Source organism: Erythrolamprus reginae, chromosome 7 (assembly GCF_031021105.1).
Source record: "Erythrolamprus reginae isolate rEryReg1 chromosome 7, rEryReg1.hap1, whole genome shotgun sequence".
Lineage (NCBI taxonomy): Eukaryota > Metazoa > Chordata > Lepidosauria > Squamata > Dipsadidae > Erythrolamprus > Erythrolamprus reginae.
Window position 1 is genome coordinate 84,754,709 of NC_091956.1, and position 19,448 is coordinate 84,774,156.

Here is a 19,448-nt window from a genome sequence, read left to right on the forward strand (position 1 = left end):
ATTCTATTCTATTCTATTCTATTAATGTTTCCTGGTTGCTTATTTGTACCCATTGACAATCATTAAGTGTTTTTTACCTCATGATTCTTGACAAATGTCTCTTTTTCTTTTATGTACGTTGAGAACATCTGCACCAAAGACCAATTCCTTGTGTGTCCAGTCACACTTGGCCAATAAAATTCTATTCTATTCTATTTTATTCTATTCTTTTCTTCGCTTAGAAACGTCGGGCTCGCTTTGTGGCTGACTAAGGCGAGGACTACCTGCATTTTAAGGCGCCAAAAAAGGACGAACAACCGAGCCGGAGTTGTTTAGCCCCCCCCCCCCCCCCCCCCCACACACACACACCGACGAGGAGGGAAGGCTTGGCGGGGCCCGGCGTCAGCTCCACCTCTCTGGCGCGGCGGCTGAGGGGCCGTTCCGCCGCCTCCTCCGGTGCCTCCCCGACCTCCTCACAAACACGGCGCTGCCTCTGAGGCGCCGGTCCCTCCAAAGGAAGGCCGGGCGGGCGCGAAGCAGCAAGCCGGTTGCAGGGAAGCGCCGCCTCCCTCTGCCCGACGCGAGGAGGAGACCCAGCGTGGCTCCCGACGAGCCCTTTCCCGCCCGTCCTTCCCGCCTTCGGAAGCCCCTGCACTCCGGAGCGCCGTCCGGGTGGCTGCGGGGCAAGGGGCTAGTCTGAGCGGATCCTTCGCTTTCTCCGCAAGGTCAACCCGCCTGGACGTCTGCGCTGCTGCGGCGGCGGCTGAGGAAAAAAGAGGCTGCAGCCGGTTCTTTCCCTCCCGCTATAAAAGGTGAGGAAGGACGCGGCTTGCAAAAGCGGAGCGAGGCTGCTTGTTCCGCCGGCCGAGATTTGGGCGCCTCGCCCTCCTCTCAAAGGGAGAAGCCGGTTTCCCGCCATAAGACGGGGTGGGTGGGTGTCTGAGGCGGTTCCCCCCCCCCTTCGCTCTCCCTTCTTGGGAATTCCTGGCTTTTTTACTCCGGGGAATTTCCCAGAAAAGGTGTTTTATTTTCCCCCGTGGAGTCTATCCCGGGCCAGGTGGGGTGGGGTGGGGTGGGCTAGTCAGTGTTTCCCAAGCTTGGCCACTTGAAGATATCTGGACTTCAACTCCCAGAATTCCCCAGCCAGCGAATGCCCTGTCTCCATAGCGAATGCTGGCTGGGGAATTTTGGGAGTTGAAGTCCAAATACCTTCAAGTGGCCAAGGTTGGGAGACACTGGGCTAGCTGACCTCTGCGGTCCCCTTCCCCACGCGTGAGAGAGAAGCCCTTGGGGCCGCCATGCCTCTGAGGTCCTTTTGGGTCGGCGGGAGGAGAAAAGCTACAGGTCGGAGAGGCGAGCGAAATTTGTTTGGTTTTGGCCGTTTTTTTTCCGCTCAGTGGGTACAACGACCCTTCATTGAGTAAATAAATCCTTGGCGGGCTTAGATCAAAGGAAACACATTTCCTCCCAGGGTGCATTTTGCAAGGAAATTCTGGGTTGGGTTCTCTCCAGCAGTGTTTCCCAACCTTGGCCACTTGAAGGTATTTGGACTTCAACTCCCAGAATTCCCCAGCCAGCGAATGCCCTGTCTTCATAGCGAATGCTGGCTGGGGAATTCTGGGAGTTGAAGTCCAGATATCTTGAAGTGGCCAAAGTTGGGAAACACTGCTCTACAGGTTTCACACCTTGGTTTAAGCCTGGGGTTTCCATGGCATGTGGGATGGTGGAGAAAGTAAGTGTCTGTGTATGTCTGTTTGTGTATATGTATACACATATACATAACATATGGCTAGCTGATGAAACAACCTTGAAATAGATCTAAACACACACATACATACACACACACACGCCTCTCCGACCCTCCAAGGGCCATATCCAAGGCAGTTAAATTTTTATAGCCAACAAACTATATTCTGTAGCTGCAACATATTTTTGCTGATAATAAAAAGGTTTAAATCCCAGTAAGGGTATGGCTAGCTGATGAGAGCAAAATAGCTTGAAATAGATCTATACTAGTTTCCTTTCCTTTTCATTATCAGAAAAAATATGTTTGTATATCATAAGTGTGTGTGTGTATGTGTATATAATGTTTTTAGCTGAAATTTTAAAATTAAGGGAGACTAGGATGGTACCATTTCGGCCTTGTTCTGGCCTCATCAGCTAGCCACACCCTTTCCTTACCTCCCCTTACGTGTGTATATGTATGTATGTGTGTGTGTGTGTGTGTGTGTGTGTGTGTGTGTATTTTATTTATTTATTTATTTATTACTTAGATTTGTATGCCGCCCCTCTCCGAAGACTCGGGGCGGCTCACAACATGTAGAAACAAATCATAAATATATACTGTATATATGTAGATTGTTCTGAGTTCGGGTTTTGCCCTGTGTAATGTAACGAAAACAAATATATATATATATAAACACACACATATATATATATTTACTTTCTCCACCATCCCGTATATATGTGTGTGTGTGTATATATGCATGTATGTATATAAAAATACATACATATATATATATATATATATGTATGTATGCATATATATATATATATATATATATATATATATATATATATATGTCACATTTTTGCTTAATTTGAATTTTGCTGAATTTGAAAATTAAATTTGATAAATATATATTTGTGTGTGTGTATGTGTGAATAGGGTTTCCTTCATCTTTCCTCTCTCAGTTTATACAGGGATCCAATCCCAAATAACATTCTCCTGTTGTCCTAGTTAAAAATTGGCTTCCAACCCTATCCTTACCTCTCCTCCCCCCAATATGTGATGCCTTTTGGAATTATTCCCCCTCCCCTCCCCATACACAAACACACACTTCTCCAGAGCAGGAATTTAATTTATTTGTCTTACATGCTTCCCAATCCAATGGGACTCAATTGAAGGACATTAACGATGCTAAGATTTCTTGTGGGGTGGGGGGCAAGAAAAGAAGGAATAGAACTGAAGCTGGGGGGTGCAGGGCACATGGGCAAACTCTTATTTGTTTACTTGCAATGACCAGATGAATTATCCCGAAAGTGTAAAACCTCTGGTATTTTGTATTTTGCCCCTCGTGCAAGTTCAGCAGCACATCGCCCATCATCCCCAGCCCCAGTGGCCCAACCCATGGAGGGTGTCTTCAAGACAGCAGCCTGAACTTGCATCGCTAGCCTAAAACAGCAGGAGAGAAAGGAGGCAGGTGCAGATTTATAGACTGTTCTGAAAGGACGGAAATTGAGGCTTGTGGCCGGGCGTTGATTTTTTGCCCATTCATAAATGCAATTCGCACAAGAACAGATGTGGTTACTCCCAATGATGCTTTTGCAAGGGGAATGACTCAGGCTTCGTTGTGAGAATGCAGCCTTTCCTCGTAGGTCCTTTGCTGAAATGGTTCCCAGCTTCCCCAGCCGTCCAAACTCCAGACAAACCCTCCTCCTGTAACTCTGTTTGGGAGAACCGTGCATTTTATTTCCCCCTTTTATCTCTGCCACATCTCCCTCCCTGTTTTTTAAAATAGGGTTTAAACATAATCGACTTCCCTCTTCCTGTTTCTAAGGAGCGGTTTGTCTATAGATAACAGCAATCCGCGCACGATCGCGGTGTAAAGGTACTCTGAGAAAACAGGGAAGCCTTGAGGTTTTGTTTTATTTTTATTTTATTCTTTGTCCAATATACAATACATATGGAAGAGAATAGCCATTAAGTAATATATATAAAGATAGAAAGTAAAAAAGAAGAGGAGTAGATGGGAGGGAGAGAATATATATGATATAAGAGATAGGGAGAGAATATATAGGATATATTTCTTTAATAGGGGAGGGAAGTTAAAAGAACAAGAAAAAATCCAACCCAAAGGCACCAATTACCAATATTTTCTGAAAGAATAATAGCAGATCCGGTCGGAGCTTTTGACCAATTGAAAATGCTTCATAATCCACTAGGAAATTTTCCCTTATTAAAAACACCCATTTGACATGAATGGAATTAGGTGTAAATGATGGAGCCCTTCTCGTATTTTTGCTGCAGTGTGATTAGCTTTCGGGTGTGTGGGGGGGGGTTGTTGCCCCCCCCCATTCTCGTTTTATTTTTTGCCATCCGGTAGAGAAGAGTCATCACCATGGCAACACAACTGTCACAGCTTCCAAAGGCTGCCCCAGCACAGGTGATCGGAACACAAGCAACAGCCACAGAAAAACAAAACACAGGCTTGTGGCTTCCTTCGTTCACTCTCACATTGATGTTTCGGGTCCCTGGTTGACTGGCTGGGGAACAGACAGGAAAAGGCCGAGCAAGAAATATTTGCATTTTTTAAGAACAAAAATTACTATCCTATGTATTGTCCGTGTTGACTCATATATCATTTTTATTTTATTTTGTTTATTTATTGGATTTGTATGCCGCCCCTCTCCGAAGACTAGGGGCGGCTAACAGCAATAATAAGACAGCGTATAACAATAATCCAATACTAAAAACAATTTAAAACCCATTATAATAAAAAAAACAATCATACATACAGACATACCATGCATAAAATTGTAACGGCCTAGGGGGAAAGGGTATCTAATTTCCCCCATGCCTGGTGGCAGAGGTGGGTTTTAAGTAGCTTACGAAAGGCAAGGAGGGTGGGAGCAATTCTAATCTCTGGGGGGAGTTGGTTCCAGAGGGCCGGGGCCGCCACAGAGAAGGCTCTGGTTGATCGCTTTCACCGGCAGAAAGTTCCTCCTTATTTCCAAAATTTCTCCTTGGTCAGCTTCCAACCGTTGCTCCTTGTCTGGTTCTCTGGAAAATAATGTCACCCCCTCCTCCCTGTGGCAGCCTCTCAAATATTTGAAGACTGCTATCATGTCCCCCCTGGAGCTTCTCTTTGCTAAACTATCCATGCCCAGTTCCTGCAACCTTTCCTCATATGCTTTAGTTTCTAGTCCCTTTATCATTCTGGTTGCTCCATTCTGCACTTTTTCCTAGAGTTTCAATGTCTCTTTTGTAGAGTGGTCACCAAAACTGAATGCAGTAATCTAGGTGTGGTCTAAACTCAGGAACCTTTGAAGAGTGTTCGGAAACTTCAGATTGTGCAGAATGCGGCTGTGAGAGCAATCATGGGCTTTCCCAAATATGCCCATGTTACTCCAACACTCCGCTGTCTGCATTGGTTGCCGATCAGTTTCCGGTCACAATTCAAAGTGTTGGTCATCACCTATAAAGCCCTTCATGGCATCGGACAAGAATATCTCAGGGACCGCCTTCTGCTGCACGAATCCCAGCGACCAGTTAGGTCCCACAGAGTTGGCCTCCTCCGGGTCACGTCGACTAAACAATGTCGCTTGGTGGGACCCAGGGGAAGAGCCTTCTCTGTGGCGGCCCCAACCCTCTGGAACCAGCTCCCCCCGGAGATTAGGATTGCCCCCCTTGCCTTTCGTAAACTCCTTAAAACCCACCTCTGCCGTCCCCCGTATCAGGAAAGACTTCATGAACTCCATCTGTATAGTCTGGAGGACAGAAGGAAAAGGGGGGACATGATGGAAACATTTAAATATGTTAAAGGGTTAAATAAGGTCTAGGAGGGAAGTGTTTTTAATAGGAAAGTGAACACAAGAACAAGGGGACACAATCTGAAGTTAGTTGGGGGAAAGGTCAAAAGCAACATGAGAAAATATTATTTGACTGAAAGAGTAGTAGATGCTTGGAACAAACTTCCAGCAGACGTGTTTGATAAATCCACAGGAACTGAATGTAAACATGCCTGGGATAAACATAGATCCATCCTAAAATAAAATACAGGAAATAGTATAAGGGCAGGCTAGATGGACCATGAGGTCTTTTTCTGCCATCAATCTTCTATGTTTCTATACAACACTTAGCGATAGCCATAGGATACTAAATAAGCAAACAAATCATAATAGGAAAGTAAATATAACAATATAAATCATAAAAGATACAAGCATATAGGGTTAGTAACAGGATGAAAGAGGAAATCTTTCTATGCAGAGAAAGATTTGAGTCTCTGCGAAGCATTGAAGCCAGGAGGTGATGTTATGTTGATCCAATTGCTGGATTGCTCACCGTCCTCTAAGCTAAAGGGTGTTAAGATGGTAACATTGGATATTTAGTTTTCTTAATCTGTTTATGCCCCAGTTAGATTGCTTCACCCTCTAGCCTAATCTTGTCTGCTTTCAAGGCTGCTCACAAGTAAGAAAATTTTTTTCCTATTGATTGCTATAACTTTTCAACCCTCTGACCATCTTGATGCGCTGGTTATACAACTCCCAGAAGTCCTAACCAGCAAGCAGGAAGGTTCTAAAACAGTGTTTTTCCTTGGCAACTTTAAGATATGTCGACTTCAACTCCCAGAATTCCCCAACCAGCTATTCCAAAAAAAAGGCAGGATAGCAATAGCAATAGAATAGGCCATTAAAACGCTCTGCTAGCTCCATTCAGTTGCCCAGACTTCATCCCGCAAGGCATTATGGGGTTGTTAAAAGATGATGATGGTGGTGGGTATAGTCATAAATCAAGGACTATTTGAACAAGGCCTAAATGGCACATGTAATGATGCCCCTATACTTTTGAGCAGCCTAGCTATCCCCTCACAGAAGAGCTCAACGAAACAGGGAGGACTTGATGAACTATTGTTTCTCAGAATCTTGTTCTTCTTGTGTTAATACCACTTTATAATTGATTGGATTGGATTTGTATGCCGCCCCTCTCTGTAGACTCGGGGCGGCTAACAACAGTAGTAAACAGCATAGGACAATCCAATATAAACAGTTAAAAACCCTTATTGTAAAACCAGTCATACATACAAACATACCATGCATAAATTGTAGAAGCCTAGGGGGAAAGAATATCTCAATTCCCCCATGCCTGATGGCAGAGGTGGGTTTTGCGGAGTTTACGAAAGGCAATGAGGGTGGGGGCTATTCTAATCTCTGGGGGGAGTTGGTTCCAGAGGGTCGGGGCCGCCACAGAGAAGGCTCTTCCCCTGGGTCCCGCCAAGCGACATTGTTTAGTTGATGGGACCCGGAGAAGACCCACTCTGTGGGACCTAACTGGTCGCTGGGATTCGTGCAGCAGAAGGCGGTCCCTGAGATAGTCTGGTCCGGTGCCATGAAGGGCTTTATAAGTCATAACCAACACTTTGAATAATGCCTTGGTAAGGCCACACATGGAACACTGCATTCAGTTTTGGTCACCATGATGCAAAAAGGATGTTGAGACTCTAGAAAGAGTGCGGAGAAGAAGAGCAACCAAGATGATTAGGGGACTGGAGGCTAAAACATATGAAGACTGGTTGCAGGAACTGGGCAGGGATAGTTTAATGGAAAAAAGGACCAGGGGAGACATGATAGCAATGTTCCAATATCTCAGGGGTTGCCAGAAAGAAGAGGAAGTCAAGCTATTCTCCAAAGCACCTGAAGGTAGAACAAGAAGCAATGGGTGGAAACTAAACAAGGAGTGACGTAACTTAGAACTAAGGAGAAATTTCCTGACAGTCAGAACAATTAATCAGTGGAACAGCCTGCCTCCAGAAGTTGCGACTTCTTCCTTCGGCAGCGACTGTCCTCCTCCCACCCAAATTCCAAACTTTTATTTCTTTCCCAATGGGTTTGCATGCATTATTTGCTTTTACATTGATAAAATTGCTTCTACTTAAGAACATTTCTACTTAAGAACCTGGTCACGGAACAAATTAAGTTCTTAAGTAGAGGGACCACTGTATCTGAATTTTAATCTCATGATCATGGGGAAGCTGCAAAGGTCATAGCTGTGAAAAACGGTCATATTAAGCCACTTTTTCACTGCTGTTGCAACTTTGCAGTCACTAAGCCAGCTGTTGTAAGTTGAGGACTGTATATGTTGGTACCTGTATATATGTTGGTGCCATAGATGGAGATTTTGAGTCTTCTGCTGAAGTTGGCCATGGATAAGTTAATAAGCAACGTTTTATAACAGCAGCTTACCTAAATAGGTTATGTGTGAAACTGCCTGATGATGACAATAAGGCTGGATGTTTATCTATCCCATTAGATAAGACTCCAGGCATTCCCAATCTGAAAGTCCTGGAGAGGGGCTGAACTTAAATTCTCCTGAGGAATGTGTGCAAATGCCGTATTTTGCACTTCTTTCTAAATTAGTGACAGTGTGCTAATCAATGCTTCGGTTTTTTGTACTTCAAAGCCACAATGCAGAGGGCCGGTATAAAAACAGACCACAACCACAAGGGTGAAAACATCCCAAAGTCTTTTTAAAAACACAACCTTAGCAGTTTGTTTCTTTATTACTCAATTTCCATACCCAAATGACTCTGAACAGCTCACAATGAATCAAAGCAATACATAGAGACAAAGGAAGAATAAATCAGATTCAGAAAAACAAAAAAGAGCAAAAAATTTTTAAAAAAAATTGAGTCTAGCAATCCCAAAACACCCCACCATCAACCGACCTCTAATGAAAGGGGTCTCAATCATCCAAGGAAGGTTTGGGGGGGGTATTCAGGATGCCAATTTTAATTTCATTTCATTGGATTTGTATGCCGCCCCTCTCCGTAGACTCAGGGCGGCTAACAACAGCGGTAAAAACAACATGCGACAATCCAATACTAATGTAGCTAAAAACCCTTATTTTAAAACCAATCATACATACAGACATACCATACATAAATTGTAGAAGCCTAGGGGGAAAGAATATCTCAGTTCCCCCATGCCTGACGACAGAGGTGGGTTTTAAGGAGCTTACAAAAGGCAAGGAGGGTGGGGGCTATTCTAATCTCTGGGGGGAGTTGGTTCCAGAGGGCCGGGGCCGCCACAGAGAAGGCTCCTCCCCTGGGTCCCGCCAAATGACATTGTTTAGTTGACGGGACCCGGAGAAGGCCCACTTGAGGGCAGGCACTGTAACCATGAAGACACATTTCCTGGCTCCTTATGGATGCCATTCTTTAACCAAAAGGATGCAAAGAATGCCAAACCTGTCAGTTAAAATCAATTGGGCAGACACCTTGGAAGACAGACAGAACTCAAGTATCTAGGTCTTTGATTTCTGCATCTAACTAGACTTACAATCCTAGGCTTTGGAAGCTTAGATCTATATCTCTTTAAACATGACCTAAGCACAGCCCATAAAATCATCTGCTACAACGTCCTTCCTGTTTCCTCCCAGGAGATTCCTAGAGAAGTCCCACGGAGGCTTCTCCCCACCTTTTCCAGCCCTGTTTCCTCCCAGGAGATTCCTCGAGAGGCCCCACGGAGGCTTCTCCCCGCCTTTTCCAGCCCTGTTTCCTCCCAGGAGATTCCTCGAGAGGCCCCACGGAGGCTTCTCCCCGCCTTTCCGGCCCTGTTTCCTCCCAGGAGATTCCTAGAGAAGTCCCACGGAGGCTTCTCCCCACCTTTTCCAGCCCTGTTTCCTCCCAGGAGATTTCTCGAGAGGCCCCACGGAGGCTTCTCCCCGCCTTTTCCAGCCCTGTTTCCTCCCAGGAGATTCCTCGAGAGGCCCCACGGAGGCTTCTCCCCGCCTTTCCGGCCCTGTTTCCTCCCAGGAGATTCCTAGAGAAGTCCCACGGAGGCTTCTCCCCACCTTTTCCAGCCCTGTTTCCTCCCAGGAGATTCCTCGAGAGGCCCCACGGAGGCTTCTCCCCGCCTTTTCCAGCCCTGTTTCCTCCCAGGAGATTCCTCGAGAGGCCCCACGGAGGCTTCTCCCCGCCTTTCCGGCCCTGTTTCCTCCCAGGAGATTCCTCGAGAGGCCCCACGGAGGCTTCTCCCCGCCTTTTCCAGCTTGAGTTTGTAAGTGGAAAATGGTTCTTGAGAAGAGGCAAAAAAATCTTGAACACCCGGTTCTTATCTAGAAAAGTTCATAAGTAGAGGCGTTCTTAGGTAGAGATACCATTGTGCGTAAAAAGACGTCAAACATTGCATGTTTGAAAGCGACATTATATTTAAATCTTGCCATTGTTGTTGTTGTTATTATTATTATTTGCAATTCAAAATAGCATATCAAATGTTCCTATTTTTCTCACACCAACAACCTTGTGAGGGGATGGGACTTGGAGAGAGTAACCAACGCACAGTCTCCAACTGGTTTTCATCCCTAGGGAAGGATTAGAATTCATGGCCTCCCAGTTTTTAATCAGTACCTTAAGCGCCAATCTTGCCTTCCAGTTGTTATACCGTGCAATAAATGAAGATGTGTGTATTAACCCCCACTGCCTGGAAATTGGTGCTACGAAGGGCACTAAAGTTAGGGAGAAGTCTGTTTCGAGTAGTTTATCAACCGATTAAACAATGGGCAGTCAGATGAAATCATAGTAAGTGTGAATAGATTGATATATTTCCAATCTATTTTTGTGGACTTTGAACTCTGCTGGTATTTTGCTGAAACAAAGATGTGTGAAGGCTGGTATTGTAACTGTGGATATTGAGTTACTTATTAGATCTGTAAAAAGCCTTACATTAACGTTAGTAGCTTTGGGAAAGTAAGCAAAAAAAGCTGAGTGGGTGTGTTCACACACATGCACACCGCAGTTTCTTTCCTTTTTTTTGCATTTTTATTATTTTTTTCTCCACAATAAAAACATGCTTATAACATCATATACAGTGTTCCCTCGATTTTCGCGGGTTCAAACTTTGCGGAAACTCTATACCACGGTTTTTCAAAAATATCAATTAAAAAATACTTCATGGGTTTTTCCCCTATACCACGGTTTTTCCCGCCTGATGATGTCATATGTTATTGCCAAACTTTTGTTTGCCTTTAATAAATATTTTTTTAAATAAACTTTAATAAATAAACATGGTGAGTAATAATCTAAATGGTTGCTAAGGGAATGGGAAATTGCAATTCAGGGGTTTAAAGTGTTAAGGGAAGGCTTGTGATACTGTTCATAGCCAAAAATAGCGTATTTACTTCCGCATCTCTACTTCGCGGAAATTCGACTTTCGCGGCCGGTCTCGGAACGCATCCCCCGCGAAAATCGAGGGAACTCTGTACCTTTAATACAGCTCAAACATATATCTTCCTTTCAAATACAATTTCATAAACAACTCACATATCCATAATTTGATCTTTGGTATATATTGCTTAACTTATTTTACCTCCTTTTCTAATTTCGTCATCCAGATAATCAAATTATCTTCCAATTGACTTTACCGCTAATGTTCCCTTCACCTATTAAGTAATATATCTCTAGCTTCTTAAATCCAAGCCGCAGTGGTGCCTCCTATTTATCTTTATTTATTTTTCTAATAACTAAAAACCCTTGTCTCTTAAAAAATAATTTACTTATACATAATATTCAGCAACAAATATAAGTTCTGTATATTTAATTTTCTAATTAATGATATAACTAATAAGTTTCTAAAATATCAGGCATTTACAGGAGGGGGGGTCTCCCTCTGACCTTCCTGCCAATCAGCTTAAAGCTCTGTTGGGAAAATTGGCGCTAGAATTATGGTTGGGGGTCACCACAACATGAGGAACTGTATTAAGGGGTTGTGGCATTAGAAAGGTTGAGAACAGCATTTTGTAAGCAATTTACAAAATCAGCATATTGCCCCCGACAATCTGGTTCCTCATTTCACTGACCTCAGAAGGATGGAAGGCTGAGCCAACCTTCTGCCAGTCAGGATCGAACTAATGGCAGTGAGTAGAGTCAGCCTGCAATACCGCATTCTAACCACTGCACCACCATGGCTCTACTGTTTCTCAGCTGAAACAAAGTCAGCCAGGTATGTCAACATGTTCCTTTAAAAAGTAGCTTTCCAGCTCAGAAATACACTTCAATATAGTTCCAATTTATTTTTCCATCTAGGTACAGTAGTATTTACAGTAGCCTTCTCTGTGGCGGCCCCCGCCCTCTGGAATCAACTCCACCCAGAGATTAGAATTGCCCCCACCCTCCTTGCCTTTCGTAAGCTCCTTAAAACCCACCTCTGCCGTCAGGCATGGGGGAATTGAGACATTCTTTCCCCCTAGGCCTTTACAATTTATGCATGGTATGTTTGTTTGTATGGATGTTTAGCTTTATAATAAGGGTTTTTTAGTTGTTTTTAGTATTGGATTTATATGATGTTTTTTATTACTGTTGTTAGCCGCCCCGAGTCTACAGAAAGGGGCGGCATACAAATCCAATAACTAACTAACTGAATGAATGAATGAATGAATGAATAAATAAATAAATAAATAAATCTGTGATCTAGAATACTTTGGCCAAGGTGCTCCACTTCTCAAGGGCATATATAAATTGCAGAATTCCGTATTTTAATTACTAAGGTTGGGTGATTTGGGAGTAGAAAGTTAATTAGTGTAGCATTGCCTCAATCTAAGATAGGAAGCATTAAGAAGTACTGTATAATAATAAGATGGAATGGAAATATTGCAGTTTGGGTCTTTGGAGGACACTATGTTTTTTCCATGCAATACTTCTATGCTGGTTGAACAAACCAAGTTTTTAAATGAATTATAAAGCAGATGTCACTGAACCAGCTCCTCCCTCACTCTGCCTTTGGCAACAGGTGGTTAATACTCAATTTTGCAGTGCTGTTAAACGTATAGTATACCTGAAGCTAAATATGTTGTTGATCTCTCCAAATCTCTCGTGTTTATATTAACCTGGATTATAACCTATCCTTTTAAATTAAGACAGGAAGAATTAAGAATGCTACCTTGATATTATTCAATTTATATTGCTTCTGCCTATCACAGATCTCAAAAATCAAAACACATTTGGCTTCTCCAATACATCTGTATTTGATTTCTTTTCTGCAAAGTTATCCAGAGAAGAATCAACTTCAAGTATCAGCAATTAGCCATTTGTCTTAGCATAAAATCAGGGACTGCAGTAAACCTGGTTTCTAAATTAATAGTTTTTAAAGAAGGTGCTATTTGTGTGTTATCATATTGTATTATTTTAAAAAAACAAAACCCAGAAACCCCCCTAATCATTTTGGTTATTTCTCCCTCTCTCCCATTTCGTTTTATTAGCAAGGGTAATAAAGTGGGTTGAGGTTCCGCTGGAAGAAGTTGTTCCATTCAATCATAGCTGAACGGCTTTCTTTTCAGGTGGAGAATATATTGGTGTTTTTCTTAGCAAAGGTAAAAAACAGACTCCAGAAACTAGTTGACCAGAACTAAGAAATGGACAAGGCCAAGACAAAAGCCTAATTGGATTGAATTCACAGTTCAGCTCTCTTTAATTAAGTATAATTTAATTAAATGCAATTAGTTCTCATTTACTTAATTGCTATGCACATCTCTCAGGACTTAAAAATGATAAGTTGGGATCAATCTCTGGAGTGGCCCCAGGAGCTGTACCTGAGGCGCTAGGATGCTATTTACACCTTGAGTAATTGGGGGTTTCCCCTTGTATTAAATGCTGGCTAATTGTATCAATTATACATACCTTATTATAGAGCTTATCTGTAAAACTCCATATACTTATACTGTATAGGCTTATTTACTTGTAGACACACAATCCCTAATATTTTTAATTTCAGAGGCACCAACAGGGTGAAAACAAGGCTGTATATTTACCATGTAACCTAAATATATATTTATCTGGGACTTCACCTTTGCTGTGCAACACACACACACCTTTCTGCCCCCAAAGCACACCTTCTTTAAGAGGAGACCCACAGGTGTGCTGAGGGCACCAAAACTTCCTCCGAAGCATCCTTTTAAAAAAAAAATTCAAATATGAGCAGCTGCAAAACCCCTACTAGTGGGTGAGACCAGGACAAAAAACAAAATCTGATTTAATTTCACTTGACTCTATAATTAAAGTACTTATTCTCTAAAATATTCTCTCCTTCTGTCTTGTTGAAAATGACTATTTAATGATAACAGTGGGAGATCTCTGGAGCCACACACAAGATTGCTGACTTCTATATGTGCAGGTCTTATTTTAAATAGGGCAGCAGAAAATGTGATGTAGGAAAACATAAGGAGACAACAGATGAGACATAGAAACATAGAAGACTGACGGCAGAGAAAGACCTCATGGTCCATCTAGTCTGCCCTTATACTATTTTCTGTATTTTATCTTAGGATGGATCTATGTTTATCCCAGGCAGGTTTAAATTCAGTTACTGTAGATTTATCTACCACGTCTGCTGGAAGTTTGTTCCAAGGATCTACGACTCTTTCAGTAAAATAATGTTTTCTCATGTTGCTTCTGATCTTTCCCCCAACTAACTTCAGATTGTGTCCCCTTGATCTTGTACATGATTTTGCTTTGAATACAGATAGCCATCGACTTAATTGAACCGGGAATTACAGCGGTCCCTCTACTTATGAATTTAATTCGTTCCGTGACCGGGTTCTTAAGTAGAAAAGTTTGTAAGAAGAAGCAATTTTTTCCCATAGGAATCAATGTAAAAGCAAATAATGTGTGTGATTGGGGAAACCACAGGGAGAGTGGAGGCCCTGTTTCCTCCCAGGAGATTCCTAGAGAGGCCCCACGGAGGCTTCTCCCCGCCTTTTCCAGCCCTGTTTCCTCCCAGGAGATTCCTAGAGAGGCCCCACGGAGACTTCTCTCTGCCTTTTCCAGCCCTGTTTCCTCCCAGGAGATTCCTAGAGAGGCCCCACAGAGGCTTCTCCCCGCCTTTCCAGCCCTGTTTCCTCCCAGGAGATTCCTACAGAGGCCCCACAGAGGCTTCCCCCCGCCTTTTCCAGCCCTGTTTCCTCCCAGGAGATTCCTAGAGAGGCCCCACGGAGGCTTCTCCCTGCCTTTTCCAGCCCTGTTTCCTCCCAGGAGATTCCTACAGAGGCCCCACAGAGGCTTCCCCCCGCCTTTTCCAGCCCTGTTTCCTCCCAGGAGATTCCTAGAGAGGCCCCACGGAGGCTTCTCCCTGCCTTTTCCAGCCCTGTTTCCTCCCAGGAGATTCCTACAGAGGCCCCACAGAGGCTTCCCCCCGCCTTTTCCAGCCCTGTTTCCTCCCAGGAGATTCCTAGAGAGGCCCCACGGAGGCTTCTCCCTGCCTTTTCCAGTTACAGTTTCAGAGCTCAGGTTTGTGAGTGGAAAATGGTTCTTGAGAAGAGGCAAAAAACCCTTGAACAACCAGTTCTTATCTAGAAAAATGACATTGAGCTGGCCACACCCATGCCCCCCCCAGATCCACTCCGAGGTCAAACACATCCCTGATGCGGCCCTCAATGAAATCGATATTGACACCACTGAAATAAAGTGTTAAACACGTTCATAGAAACATAGAAGTCTGACGGCAGAAAAAGACCTCCTGGTCCATCTAGTCTGCCCTTATGCTATTTCCTGTATTTTATCTTACAATGGATATACGTTTATCCCAGGCATGCTTCAATTCAGTTACTGTGGATTTATCTACCACGTCTGCTGGAAGTTTGTTCCAAGGATCTACTACTCTTTCAGTAAAATAATATTTTCTCATGTTGCTTTTGATCTTTCCCCCAACTAACCTCAGATTGTGCCCCCTTGTTCTTGTGTTCACTTTCCTATTAAAAACACTTCTCTCCTGGACCTTATTTAACCCTTTAACATAATTAAATGCTTCAATCATGTCCCCCCTTTTCCTTCTGTCCTCCAGATTATACAGATGGAGTCCATGACGTCTTTCCTGATGAGTTTTATGCTTAAGACCTTCCACCATTCTTGTAGCCCGTCTTTGGACCCGTTCAATTTTGTCAATATCTTTTTGTAGGTGAGGTCTCCAGAACTGAACACAGTATTATTCCAAATGGGGTCTCACTATTCTTCACTATGGATGCTGAAGAAAATTAACATACACGAAAATAGATTAATTTCTCAGCCATTCAGCCTCAAACAAGCTGGATGGTTGATGTTCCTGCCACAATTTGGAGATAATCGTTCAGTGATGATACTACAAGCTAATAACGATTAGAAATGCGTTTTCATATTCACGGCAGCTGTTACAAAGCAGTTTTTATTTTTACTGTTGTTGCAGTAAAAGATTAGAGATTAGAACTGCCCCCACCCTCCTTGCCTTTCATAAAACTCCTTAAAACCCACCTCTGCCGTCAGGCATGGGGGAATTGAGACATCTCCCCTGGGCCTATACAGTTTATCCATGGTATGATTGTGTGTATGTTTTTGCTTTTAATAATGGGGTTTTTAGTGTTTTTTTAAATTATTAGATTTGTTTTTACATTGTCTTTATTATTGCTGTGAGCTGCCCCGAGTCTACGGAGAGGGGAGGCATAAAAATCTAATAAATAAATAAAATAAATTTCTTTTTATGGGGAAAATAAAAGAGGGAAAAACCCAGAAGCTGTTTCCTTCCTCCCCTTTGCCCCATGCTCATTTTGCTTCCTCTGTTGTAAAACATTCAGGCATGGACACAGCACCTCATGCTGCTTATTAAGAGCTGCAGCTTTACAGACTGGAAAAACTGGATTTGAAATGGGGAATGTGAAACACTCTGCGATTTCATTGGACTCGTTTGCAGAACCTATCCATGCAAGGGCAGGGTTGCTCTAAAACAGGGGTGTAAAACTCAAGATCTGCCCCATGGGATGCCCCTAATTTCCTCCCGGGAGATTCCTAGAAAGGCCCCATGGAGGCTTCTCCCTGCCTTTTCTGGCCCTGTTTCCTCCCGGGAGATTCCTAGAGAGGCCTCACGGAGGCTTCTCCCTGCCTTTTCCGGCCCTGTTTCCTCCCAGGAGATTCCTAGAGAGGCCCCACGGAGGCTTCTCCCTGCCTTTTCCGGCCCTGTTTCCTCCCGGGAGATTCCTAGAGAGGCCCCATGGAGGCTTCTCCCTGCCTTTTCCGGCCCTGTTTCCTCCCAGGAGATTCCTAGAGAGGCCCCACGGAGGCTTCTCCCTGCCTTTTCCGGCCCTGTTTCCTCCCGGGAGATTCCTAGAGAGGCCCCACAGAGGCTTCTCCCTGCCTTTTCTGGCCCTGTTTCCTCCCGGGAGATTCCTAGAGAGGCCCTTCGGAGGCTTCTCCCTGCCTTTTCCAGCCCTGTTTCCTCCCGGGAGATTCCTAGAGAGGCCCCACGGAGGCTTCTCCCTGCCTTTTCCGGCACTGTTTCCTCCCAGGAGATTCTTAGAGAGGCCCCATGGAGGCTCCTCCCTGCCTTTTCCTGCCCAGTTTCGTCCCGGGAGATTCCTAGAGAGGCCCCACAGAGGCTTCTCCCTGCCTTTCCCGGTTACAGCTTCAGAGGCTCGGGTTTGTAAGTGGAAAATGGTTCTTGAGAAGAGGCAAAAAAAATCTTGAACACCCGGTTCTTATCTATAAACGTCCGTAAGTAGAGGCGTTCTTAGGTAGAGGTACCACTGTACTACGTATTTATCTACTCAACTTTTAGTTGCTTTCGAACTGCTAGGCTGGCAGGAGTTGAGGCACAACATTTTAACTATTGAGCCATTTTGCCACCCCTGTGATACTGAATATTAAGTCCAAAACAAATAAACTACACTTTATATTAAATATGAATAAGTCTCGTGCATTCAGAACTTGTAGTAAACAACCAAGCCTCTTAAATCAATGTCAAAAAGTGAATTAATTGTGTATCACTTTTGCCAGCTGTAAGCATAAGATTTATTATAAAGATATTTACTCAAGACCGCACGATACAGCTATGAGTATCTAATACACAGCTAAGTTGGAACAAATAATTAGGGGTTTGAGACTTAACGTGGAATACAGAATTTCTCCAACTGTTAAATGTTATGGATGGTGAAACTGATATGGATTTTTTCCCGTGTCCTTCAATTTCAAACACCCACAATCTCCTTCAAATACAGTTCACAAGAAAACCAAGAGCCAGGGTGGTGCAGTGGTTAGAGTGCAGCCCTGCAGGCTACTTCAGCAAACTGTTAACCGTAGTTCAGCAGTTCAAATCTCACCACCGACTCAAAGTTGACTCAGCCTTCCATCCTTCCGAGGTGGGTAAAATGTAGACCCAGATTGTGGGGGCAATATAAGAGCATAAGAACATAAGAAGAGCCCTGCTGAATTAGGCCAAAGCCCATCGAGTCCAGCATTCTGTGGCCCACCAATTGTTCATGGAGATCTTGAACAGAAAGAGAAGGCAAGACCCTCCCTTTCCCTTGACCCACAAACGGAATTATGCCTGCCTCAACCAATATAGAGGCGGCACATGGACATCCGTTTCAATAACCACCGATACACTTGGCATCCATGAATCTGTCTAATCCTGCCTTGAAGCTATCCAGGCTGACAGCCGTCTCAACCTCTTCTGGAAGTGAATTCCATCAACCAAGGACCCTCTGGCTGAAGAAATATTTCCCTTGATTTGTCCTCACTTTCTTACCTATGAGCTTTAGGGAGGGTCCCCTCGTCCTGGTATTGTGTGATAGAGAAAATAATTTTTCTCTATCCACCTTTTCTATCCCATGCAGGATTTTATACCATTCGATCAAGTCGCCCCTTAAACGCCGTCTTTCAAGGCTGAAGAGACCAAGTCGTTGCAACCTGGTATCATAAGGAAGGGGTTCCATTCCCTTGATCATTCTTGTTGCCCTTTTTTGCACCTTTTCCAGTTCCATTATATCCATTACTTTATATCCATTATAGAATCAATATGCTGATTCTGTAAACCGCTTAGAGAGGGCTGTAAAAGCACTATGAAGCGGTATATAATTCTAAATGCCATTGCTATATGATAATGTTACTAAAAAAGAATCCAGGAATCAAACTGAAATTAAGGAAGGTTTTTATAAGTAACCTGCTATAATTGTCCAAAAAATATATTTTATATTTTTCCTCTTTTTTTGATAATTGAACAATGCAATTTTGTATGCAACAAGGGCTGCCTTTGCATTCATCTTCTACATTTGTATAATTTTAAAAATGGTGCAGATTAACTGATGGGTAACCATAGCTGAGTTTTTATGCAAACAATAAATTTCATAGTTTGACCAGCAAATAGAGGCTGTCCTGGGATGGCTGGAATTATAGTAGATATGAGAACAAGTCTTTGCCTATAATTCTATTAGTTGCTTTGTACAGGTGTGGTTTGATTTAATTTCTCTGTTTACTTACTTGCAAGCTGTATCCCTTCTCCTTTTACCACAAAAAGAAAAATAAATCTGTTGGTGGTGTTGGATGACAGGGTTGAATTTTGGCAAGAAACATGATGTGTCTCACAGAAGAAATACTTGTACTTTGAACACAACCCAAAGATGAACAAATACAATGAACAATCATTTTTTTCAAACCTGGAGTCCAGGCTGCGTACGCATTGTCTATTGAGGCTTGATAAAATAAGAGTTAATGGGTTTTGGTAATGCTGTTTATCTTGATTATTACTTTCTGGTCAGGTGCCAGAACTGGATCAAAACAGGATTTTAAAATTCCAGCTGAATTACATTTGCTATTTCAGAGTGAATACACTTAGGATCTTGTTAAGTGGAGGCCTACCTCCGGACTTCCGTATCTTTGTGATGCTGCGATTTCGCTGAGGCTCCACTCACTGGGAAACCCCACCTCCCGACTTCCGTTGCCAGCGACGCGTCCGTTTTT

The 19,448-nt window shown here is 43.4% G+C and overlaps 1 protein-coding gene across 1 annotated transcript in view; it reads left to right on the forward strand.

The window, feature by feature from the left end:
• The first annotated feature begins 342 nt into the window (after positions 1-342).
• GPRIN3 (GPRIN family member 3) overlaps positions 343-19,448 on the forward strand; it is a 30,325-nt gene continuing 11,219 nt past the window's right edge. The window contains exon 1 of the mRNA XM_070758045.1: positions 343-791. The gene's annotated coding sequence lies outside the window, so the exon portion shown is untranslated. The remainder of the gene's footprint in view (positions 792-19,448) is intronic.